This window comes from Thamnophis elegans, chromosome 12 (genome assembly GCF_009769535.1).
Source record: "Thamnophis elegans isolate rThaEle1 chromosome 12, rThaEle1.pri, whole genome shotgun sequence".
NCBI classification, from domain to species: Eukaryota; Metazoa; Chordata; class Lepidosauria; order Squamata; family Colubridae; genus Thamnophis; species Thamnophis elegans.
In genome coordinates this window covers 32,800,516-32,811,686 of record NC_045552.1, presented here as the reverse complement: position 1 = coordinate 32,811,686, position 11,171 = coordinate 32,800,516, and positions in this window count along the sequence as shown.

Below are 11,171 nucleotides of genomic sequence, written 5' to 3'. Positions count from 1 at the left end.
TCTAATCTGGTCACCTTATATAAAAGTGAATCACAAACCTCTGCTTTACAATCTCCCCATATCAGCTTCATATTTGTCCATATTCCATATGTTTTAACCTTTATTTAATTATATTTCCATTATCCTATTCAGTCAGTTAGCAAATCTATTTTATTGTCATATTTAGGAATAAACAAACCCCTTAGCTTTATATTTTCCCATATAACAATTTCTAGTTGTCTGATTTTTTCTTAGTAAGACTTTTGTCCCACTTCTCTATTCCTGCCTTCTCCCTTTTCTTTGTTTTGACATATCCACCCTCTTCAATTTTCCCCAAGCCTCCGGCAAAAAGATCTTTTATATTTTCCTTTCTTGGGGCGTAACCTCCTATCTCAATTTTCCTTATGCCACAGTCAACCTCCAAAACACTTTTTGTCTGCTTTTTATTCCCTTTTGTTGGGACAGATCCCCTCTTTACAATTTCCCTTGTAGGAAGTTATCACCCAGCCCTCTCCCAGAAAAATGAAATATCCTAGGAAATATTGAAAAGGCAGAATATTTCTCTGGATGTGAAAAGAAAGAAACATGTTTTAAAAGACAGAATAGCTGCCTGTAGCTTTCTGCCCATCCCCACTTTATCAATGCGCCATTAAGAAGGCCAAGCTAGTCCACTTTACATAATAAAGGCTTCTCCACTTCAGCTCCAGGGCGATGGGATTAAAGCATGATAATATTGGTCCCAACTGACCACATGGCATCTGAGAACTCAACCAAACCTGGATTCAAAACACAGCCTAGAGAGTTGCCCCTGCATGGCCCCATGGGAGTCTGACAACCAATCAGAATACATTTCTTACACAGGAACAGGAAACAGAGAGGTGGGACTGAACAGGTTATAAAAAGCCTAGCAAGCCCCTCCCTCAGCCTTCTCTTCTTCTCCACCAACATTGAAGCATGTGATCACCTTTTCTGTTCAGGACTCAAGCCATGTGGCCCTGTCCAACAATAAACCATCTTTCCAAGCAGCCTCCATGTCTCCAGTGTCTTTTTCCCCACTTGGAGCCGAACCCAGAAGGGCATTTCTTTCATTACCCTATTCCACTGCCAAGTTCTGATGAAAGAAATGTCCTTCTGGGTTCGCCTCCAAGTGGGGAAAAAGACACTGGAGACATGGAGGCTGCTTGGAAAGATGGTTTAAGTCCTGAACAGAAAAGATGATCACATGCTTCAATGTTGGTGGAGAAAAGAGAAGGAAGGATTGAGATGCTGAGTCCCTGGCTTTATGCCCTCTCTGCCCTTTGATCTTGACCTTGTATTCTGAAGTGGAGAATTCTTTATTATGTAAAAGGACCAGCTTGGCTTTCTTAATGGCCCATTGACAAAAAGGAGGGGGGAAGCAGGAAGCTGCAGGAAGTTTCTCTTTAAAACGTTTCTCCCTTTCACATCCAGGGAAATATAATATTCTGCCTTTTCAACATTTCCTAGGCTGGGTGATAACTTTCCACACCAGGATTAAAGCAGCCATAAAGTGAGATTTGGACATTAAGTGTGAAACCTACTGGGTCAGGCTGGACAGCCTCTTAGAACCCCTTTACTTCTATATTAAAAGTCACATAGACAGAGTTGGAACTTCCAATAGAAACAGGAAGCCTGTGCCTAACCACAAGATGTCAAAATCTATGTTAAAAGTCCTAGGTTCAATTAAAGTTCATTATTGACATGTACTCCATAAACAAAAGGAGAAGTAGCATCCCATCTCCTTATAAGGCTTTCTCCTCAAGGTAACCACTAAGAAATGTGTTAAGTATTTCCGTGTTGCAATGCTTTTGAGAATGTATAAGAATGCGTGCTTCGATAATGAAGGTTGTTCAGAACTTGCAATGTTAGCCATGGGCTAGCTTTCTGAACCTGGCTGCCAAATAAACTTTTCCTGTATCCTGAGAAGTCTAACGCCTGTCATTTTCTGCAACAGGATGGTTTGTTATCTTGGTCAAAAATACATAGAATCTTCATCTTAACAATCATTCATTTAGTGACCATTTTAAGTTACTTCAGCACTGAAAACAGTGACATTACTGTTTTTCACACAACTGTAGCAATATCCCTGTGATCTCATGATCAAAATTCAAATGCTTGGCAACTGTCTCATATTTTGTGACCTTCTGACAAGCAAAGTCGATGGTTATCACTTAATAAACACATTACTAATTTAACAACTATGGTGTTTCCCTTAAGAACTGTAACAAGAAAGATTGTAAAGAGGACAAAAATTCAACTTTTTTGCTTGCCAAGAGAAATTTTGGGCTCAGTTGTGGTCATAAGTCGAGGACTGCCTGTAATGATGAAAAGCTATTGCTATTGTGGAAAGTAAATATAATTCATCTCCTTCTGCCACTCACAGCTTGCAAATATTCTGCCCAACCTTTTTGCAGTTCTCCAATCTGTCTCTTTTGCTCTTCCAAAGCTTTAGCAACTGGATTCTCAGTTCTTCTGAAACCATCCCATTTATTTTCTCAAATTAAGTCATCCCCAGAGAGAACACACCTACTCCAAACATACAGCTTGAAACTGATTCAATTTCTGCTTAACCCATGACTGAAACCAAGGAGCCTCACTAACTGAGTTTAATGGCACTTTCCCTATCATTCCAGAGATGGTTATTCGCAGAACAGTTAATCATTGGCTGACACAGAAAGCTTTTCTCCGTCTATCAGTGTCAAAAGTTCTGCAATGGTTTGGTCTGTCAATTTAATAACAGAGGGTTTTTTCCCCAGGGAATCTGACTACTCTTAGATTCTGCAGTGTCCTGGGATTGTATCATTCTTGAGTGGCACAGTTTTACCATGCTAGCTGTGGAATATGGAACTTGTAGTCTGATGTTGGGAAGGATTATATTACACTGAGCAGCCAACATGTGCATTGCAGGTTATTGCCATGTTTGGAAAAGGAGGGTGAACTATAATCAAACCCCAACCCCAAGCCTACTGAACCATTGCATCATCACATAAATCACAACCCCCACCCCCCATTTTATTACATAAAATAAAGATCACGCAATTTTTCCTCAGAAAGCATTTATTGGGTTCAGCTTCCCCAAGTGAAAAATCAAAATTACTGCATTTGTGAATAAACATTCACTTCTTTATCTCCCTTTTACTAGGAACCCCAAATCTAATAAGAAAATAATTCCATGGGTGTCTGTAAATAATAAATCCATACTGAGAGCAAATCAGCTATAACTTATTCCATAGTTTTCTTGTGCTTGGTGGCAATTATGGAATATGTTTTGGCTGATTTGCTCTCAGTATGGATTTATTATTTACAAATTGCTTGAATTGTTTTCGTATTAGATCTAAAGGAGTATGTAAGGGCTCCTCTCCTAACTTAAGGAAGTGAAGACTCTTGAAACGGATTATTTCAAAAGGAACCTTTAATTAAGAAGAATGGAAGCCGTTAAAGGCAAAGCAACATCTGAATTCCCTTGGACAATGCAAGTAGAATTAAAGTAGTAGTGACCCCTCCCCTTTGTTAGAATGCAGATTCTAGCCAATACACAAGTGTGAAAATGTTTCCTTTATCAACAGCCCTGAGAGCGGAATAAACATACATTCCCATGGCTATCTTTCATTAGACATTAAAGCAAAACATCCCACACAGCCATCATAAACATTCCCCTAAAGGTGATGGGATCTCAGGCATTTCGGCGGCAGGAAACCAGTTGTAAAATATCAGTTGTCACAGCCACTGCCAATAAATTGACTCCCGGGCCCCCTCCTCCCAATTGAATGGCAGTATCACTTTTAGGAATCTGACAGACTATTCTTTCAGTTACATTAGTGTTACCCAATTTTGGCAATGTCTATGGAGCTTCTCAATCATCCAGGTCATGGTTGTGCCAAAGGTTCTTTTTTCCAAAAGGCAATTGGACTTTCTTGTTTTTTCTTTGAAAATGTTTCGCTTCTCATCCAAGAAGCTTCTTCTGACCAAATATAAATCCTTCCATTTTCCACCATTTGGCCAGAAGAAGCTTCTTGGATGAGAAGCAGTCATCTGATTGTTAGCACTTTGAGGTTGGTGGAGATCAGAGGTGAGATTCACTTACCTTCCCTATGGTTCACAAATGTGAGCATGCTTGCACTTCCATGTGCCTCATCTGCACATGCGCACTGCCTTCTCTACATGCGCAGCGCTTGCGCATTACACGAATGTGCACGAACCGGAGAGAATCGGCTAAATACCATCTCTGGTGGAGATGACTGCAAAGAATATAAATCCTTTCATTCCCCACCAATCAGTTAGAACTGAAGAAGGTTGGTCGATGTGAAGTTCTCCAGCTGGACTGATGTGAGGGATGTGAGCTCTGAAGAGTCTCACATGAACCCTGTCTGACAAACTGTCTCCGAGATCCGTTTTTGGATCAGAACCTCCCTGTGGGGGGGAGAGGTGAAGAAGGGGCAGCATCTCATCAGACCCAGAGGGAGTGCAACAGGTCTCTCGTAGGTCAGAGATTTGCCCTCTGAATTGGAGCCGAGGCGGCAGCATGGCAACATGCTGCATAAGAGCTGGCTCCAGGCCAAAGCAGCTGAACATGAGTGTGCAGAGGCGAGATGAAAGCCTGGTAAGATCTATTAACCCACAGTTATAAATCAGAATTTGAAAAAGGCAAATAATCTTGAGAGTATAAATAATATTGATGGACAGATCAGGATTTTTGTGAAAAGAAAGAAGGGGAAAAATGAGGGTTGAATCACTAGCCCCCAAAAGAGCTATTGGCTTGAAATAATTTGGACAGAAAGAAGAAAGAAGAGAAATGACAAACCCATTTAAACACAACCTACTTAAACACAAACTCTAAATTTAGTTTTGGACTTGAAAAGTTTGTGTTTTTAAAGGAGTCAAGGAGTGTGAAGATTTGCTTCATCTGAGTGTCTTTTAACTGACATATCTTAAGCAACTCCAGTTAATGAGAACTGGAATGCAACAATGGAGAAAGATCAAGAAAAAAGCACCATCTCCTTACTGACAACTGACAACCTAACCTTGCCTGTGTGGGAAATTGTAATTAACCAACTGCCATAAATCAGAACTTGGAAATGCAGGAGGGAAGAGAAACATACCCAAATTTGGCTCTATGCAAATTTGTTCCAATTAATTTATTTTGAGCAATTATAATCAATGAGAAGCAGAAAATAGCAAGGAAAAAATAATAATAAAATCAAGAACTGGGGAAATATGAAGTCTTTTTTTTTCTTTTTTGTCTACAAAAGATCAAGATGGCTCCAATTTCTCTTCTGTTTTCACAGTAGTTGAATTAATTAAATTTAAGGTGGACCAGAACTCTGAAATAAGAATTGCATAACTAACTGTAACTTTGGGACTGGACATTATGGAAAGGTGGGAATTTGAAGAACTACATGAAATTAAAACAAATATGCATAAATCATTTAAATCATGCCTAAATAGAATTATGAATTCAGAGAAGCAGGTATTTAAGGAAGAAGGGAAGGAAGCTGGAGGGAGAGATGAAGGGGTAGGTTGGAAATAAAAAGCAGATGAAAAACTCCATCGGATTGTAGGAAGTTATCACCCAGCCCGCTCCCAGAAAAGTGAAATATCCTCGGAAATATTGAAAAGGCAGAATATTTCTCTGGATGTGAAACGTAAGAAACATGTTTTAAAAGACAGAATAGCTGCCTGTAGCTTCCTGCCCATCCCCACTTTGTCAATGGACCATTAAAAGGCCAAGCTAGTCCCTTTACATAATAAAGAATTCTCCACTTCAGCTCCAGGGAGATGAGATTAAGGCATGATAATATTGGCACTTTACCCAACTCACCACATGGCATCTGAGAACTCAACCAAACCTGGATTCAAAATGCAGCCTAGAGAGTTGCCCCTGCATGGCCCCATGGGAGTCTGACAACCAATCAAAATACAAGCTCAAGATCAAAGGGCAGAGAGGGCATAAAACCAGGGACTCAGCATCTCAGCCCTTCCTTCTTTTTTCTCCACCAATATTGAAGCATGTGATCACCTTTTCTGTTCAGGACTCAAGCCATGTGGTCCACAAATAAACCATGTCTCCAGTGTCTTTTTCCCCACTTGGAGCCGAACCCAGAAGGACATTTTTTTCAACAGTTGGCGAGCCACAGATGGGACTCCAAGCTAGCCTAACCATTGGATATGGCCCAGGTAAGCCTCCCATGCCGGCACAGACCCCATTGAGTCTGTGGGTAGACTTTATCTTGGCCTTAACCATTGGATCTAGGTTTTAAAGGGTTTTTGAATGAGCTCAAAGGCTGCCTGGAAAGAAGGTGAGTACCTCTAAATTTTATTTCTCTAAATTTCATTTTAAGCATGGCAAAGCATGGGAAATGTGTGTATGCCTTCATGTGTGTGAGTGATGATGAAATCTTTCTCCCAATCACAGCTGGATCTTGGTTCCTTTGTGTGTTTTACCAAGAGAGCCTGGAAAGTATTAGGGTCAGGCCAGAGCACATGACCTTCTGTTAGGGAAAGGAGAGTGTGTGTGTGAAAATGGATGGAAAAGTGAATGAAAATTTTGTTGTTGTTGTTGCTTTTGTCCTGTGAAAGCAAAAAAGCAAAGGCCCATTGTGCGTAAAGAGAGAAGGAGGTGCTGGTACTAACTGCAGAGGGGCAGAGGTCTGTCCCAGATCACCTTTTTGGATCTGGAAAACCTTAGCAGAATTCCCTACTAGGAAAGGTGCTGAATACTTCATTGAGGGAATCGAAGTCCTTCCCAGAATTTTTTTTCTTCCGAAAACCTACGGCGGGTCACCCAGCTAGGCCAAAGTGAGCCCTACATGTAAAGGGTCATGGGAAGCGTTAGCTCGTGGGTGACAGAAATTTCCTTTGGAGATTTCCTTGAAACCTGGGACGCCAGGCACATGCCTATCTTGGTTGGCATGGAGAGCAAGGAAACTGTGTGGCAAATGGGCTTTGCTGAAAGATGATACAGGAAAACTAATTTGGCTACATAAAGATACTTAAAAGAGAAGGGGAAATGTTGGGGTTTCTTTCTTTCTCTTGTCTGTTTGTCTCTTCCTCTGTCTTCTATGCAACAACGTGGTTTGTTTGTTAAGATTTGTGTCTTCCCTAATTTAACAGATTTGTGCTGGGAATGACTAGGATGTGTAAACCTGAGAGTTCTCCCCCCCTCCTCTTATTTTCTCCTTGTCCTTGTGTAAGTCTTTGTGCACCCTCAAGGTAATTGTAACTAAAATGTCTTCAATCCAAAAAGACAAGAATTTTAAATTGTTCAAAGAAAGAAAAGAGTAAACTGGCAGAAAACTGGCTTTCGCTCAGTTTGTCGGGCCCAGAAAACTGAGTAAAGGGGGAGGGGATCTTTATTTTGTGTCTGTCTGGCCAATAGAAACAGAGTAAAGAGAAGTATTTTTTTTCTTCCTTCCTTCCTCGTACCTTAAAGTAACAACACAGGAAATGTTTTAAGTTCATTTACAAGAAAAGTTTGATCCTTACAGTTATTGTGTGTTTAAATGATTGTACCTGTTCACCCCTTTCCTGAAACATGTGAATCCAGACCCCCATTTCTCATCTGTGATATCCCAATAATGTTACCAGTTTATCTGTTTAGTAACTGGTGGGTTTTTTTTCAAACTCTCCCTGCAAGCTATCTACCCCCCTCCTCTAATCCTCCAACAATGCCTTTTCTGTGGGGGAAGGGACCTTGTTCTCATGTCTTTCAGTCCTGGAAGATTGTACTCTTCAAGGTGAGTATAGATTTTTTTTGGGTGGGGAGGAGGAGAGTGTTGCCTTGTGTGTGCATGTATGAGATGAAGGAAATTCCTACTAAAGGTTTGCCTTCAACCTGAGTAAAAATCCTCTGCACATTTATCTGGCCAACCTACTCTATTGGTCCTAAAGTAGAAACCTGGCCTCCAGAAGACAGTTTTGATTTAGATTTTGTCAAGAAAATTTCTGATTTCTTGCCACTTAAACTGCTCTCTGAGTTTCCCCACATGCTTGGAGAATGAGCCACATGTTCCCCAAGGAAAGAAATATAAAGATTTAAAGGGACGGAACCTCACCCAGGCCTGAAAGTGTTATTCCATGGTATTTGTGCATGTGTGTGGGTGTGTAATCATTTCCAGACCTGGAGGGAAGTTGACATTACTTAATAAAAGAAAATGGAGCTCATTGGCTTATGTACAGCTCCCTGAAATAATTGTAACAACTGCTTTGCATGAAGAAAGAATGAAATGGGATTTTTGTATGTGAAATTAATTTACACAAGTAGTCTGATTGCAGTGCAAATGTGAGTATGTTGATGGTAAAAGTTGGTATGAATGTACTTTGATTCCCTTTCATATAAAGAAACAGTAAGTTGCAAGGTTGTTTAATGGTATGTATGTGTATGTATGTGTGTTATCATTTCCAAACCTGAAGGGAGGGTGAGATCCTCTAATAAAAGAAAATGAAGCTTGGTGGCTTGTGAAAAAATCTTCCTGAAATACTTATTATGATTGGTTGGCATAAGCAAGTATGAACATCTGATTGCAGTATGAATGTGAGTATGTGTTCCCGATGCCCCAGGGAGTGATAAGTGAAGGGATCCAGAGACCTGGAATTGCCTGCGTGAATTTCCCCCCCTTCTTCCTTCTGGGTCATTCTTTGGAGGAAGCAGGAAAGGCGTGGAGAGTGAGTGTCTGCTCATTTTACCATGAGTGTGTGTATGAAATGCCCCCAGTGATACCTGTGAATGCCTCTGTGCATCCCCCCTTCTTTCCCTCCTTCCTTTTGGGTCATTAAAGGCAGCTGCAGTTTTTCTGCTCACCTTAACCACTTTTTTCTCACTCTCTTCTGAGAAATTTGGAGTAAATGGGAGACCTGCTCCTGCATCTTTACCTTTCACTGTTGTGATCTTTTCATCTCCATATAAAGGTATTCTGACCCCCCTCTGTGCTCGTTCACAAACGACTGCCACACACACAGCTTGCAAAAGGAATGTCTTTATCAGTCCCGGCTTTTGCTGGCTGCGAGCCCAAAAGAAACATAGATAAATGGCTCTTACAAAAAGTCTTCACTCAAACGAAATACCAAACAGAGTTACATGAATCCAGACACTTAGCTACAGGCTTCTCTCAAGGGTTACACACCATCAGTCTTTTATCCACAGGAGGAGATCCTTAACGAGCCCCAGCTGCATTGTTATCCTGCATCCTGAAACAACTCACAGGTTTCTGCTGAGTCACAACATAAAGGCTATGCAGTTACAGTTCCTTGTCTGCTCTGAATACAATTTTGATTTTTTCTTCTGGAAATTTTTGAGGTTTAAAATGCTTAATTAAACCTATAAAAAGAAATGATTTTGACATATTTTGCTTACATTTGTAAATGTTTTAACATACTTAATGAGAATTTGCTTCCATCTGAATGGAATCTGATATTTTGGAGTGTTGACTTAAAGTACCTCTTTTTTTTAATTGCATTTTTTAAAAGCTGTTCTTTTTCTCTCCCTCTTTTATGCCTGAGTGCATTTTTAAATGCTTATGAGTCTAGGTGTTCTACCCTATGATTTTGCTTGTTTGTTTGTTTGCAACACAAGTTGTTGTCCCTCTTGGAAATTTACTCATCATTGCAAAAGTGGTTCAATCATAGAGGCAGTGGGAATGTCCTGTTCCATGAAATCTACATTGTCTGCCTTCTGAAATAATGTTTGGATTTCCACACTTGGACAGAATGGGTGAGATTCCATAACATGAGACTAAAGATATGTCTGTAAAGAACTGTATTCTTGGCCTCTCTCTTTTTTTTTTACCTCAGAAACAAAGGACTGCTAGCTCAAACCATAACTCTCGAATTGGCTGCTGGCGATTGCATCCTGATAAAACCTGACCTGAGGAAAAAACTTAGCCACACCTGGGACAGACTCTACCAAGCCTGACTAACCAATAGCAATAGCAATAGCAGTTAGACTTATATACTGCTTCATAGGGCTTTCAGCCCTCTCTAAGCAGTTTACAGAGTCAGCATATTGCCCCCAACAATCTGGGTCCTCATTTTACCCACCTCGGAAGGATGGAAGGCTGAGTCAACCCTGAGCTGGTGAGATTTGAACAGCCAAACTGCAGAACTGCAGTCAGCTGAAGTAGCCTGCAGTGCTGCATTTAACCACTGCACCACCACTCTTACCAGCAAGCCAAGCCTAAGGCCATCCAGCAGACATGAAAGAAAGAACACTAAAATGGACAAGTAAAGACCAAAAGACTCTCTTCTATCCCCAGAAGACAGCGGTAAAGACTGGGAGGAGGGATGAAAATTGATTGTAAAGTTTTCTTTCTTTGCTTCCTTCACAGAAATTCATTATAAGGTTTTCTTTCTTGTCTCATTTATATTGTAATCAGTTTGATGTATTCATGTAAGAATTTCTGTCTCGTGAGAGGGAAATTTTGTCCAAAATGTCTGTATTTTCTGTATTGTAGAAGCAGCTACACACACACACATAGAGAGAGAGAGAGAGAGACCCCATTCAGAATTAGATTGAAACTATCTCCTTGATTCTCCTTCACACAAAGCTTCTCCTAGGTTGATTTTTGCCCTGGCACAAAAAAGCCTAAGCAGAATATATTTTAAAAAACTATACATAAAAGAGAAATCAAATATGACTGCATGTTGTCTTAAAGACTTGTTTGGAAACTGATAAGGACTGGTTGCAGTGAGAGATTGGCAAGAAATGGAAAGAGGAAGGAGAACTGGATTTGCTTGGGTGAGACTTGACTCGGGAGGCAGAGAATAATAGAATAATAGAATTGGAGGGGACTTTGTAGGTCATCTAGTCCAAACCACTGCCCAAGCAGGAGACTGTACACCATTTCTGACAAATGGCAGTCCAGTCTCTTCTTGAAAACATCCATTGATGAATCTCCTTGTCTGGCCTTCAAGTGCTTTAGGAAATAAGTTGACCCTTCTTCTCTGTGACAGTCCCTCAAGTATTGGAACACTGCTATCCTGTCTCCCCTGGTCCTTTGCTTCACTTGTCTAGCCATGCCCAGTTTCTGCAACCATTCTTCATATGTTTTAGCCTCTGGTCCCCTAATCATCTTTGTTACTCTGCACTCTTTCTAGAGTCTCAACATTTTTTTCTAATAGCAATAGCAATAGCAGTTATACTTATATACCGCTTCATAGGGCTTTCAGCCCTCTCTAAGCGG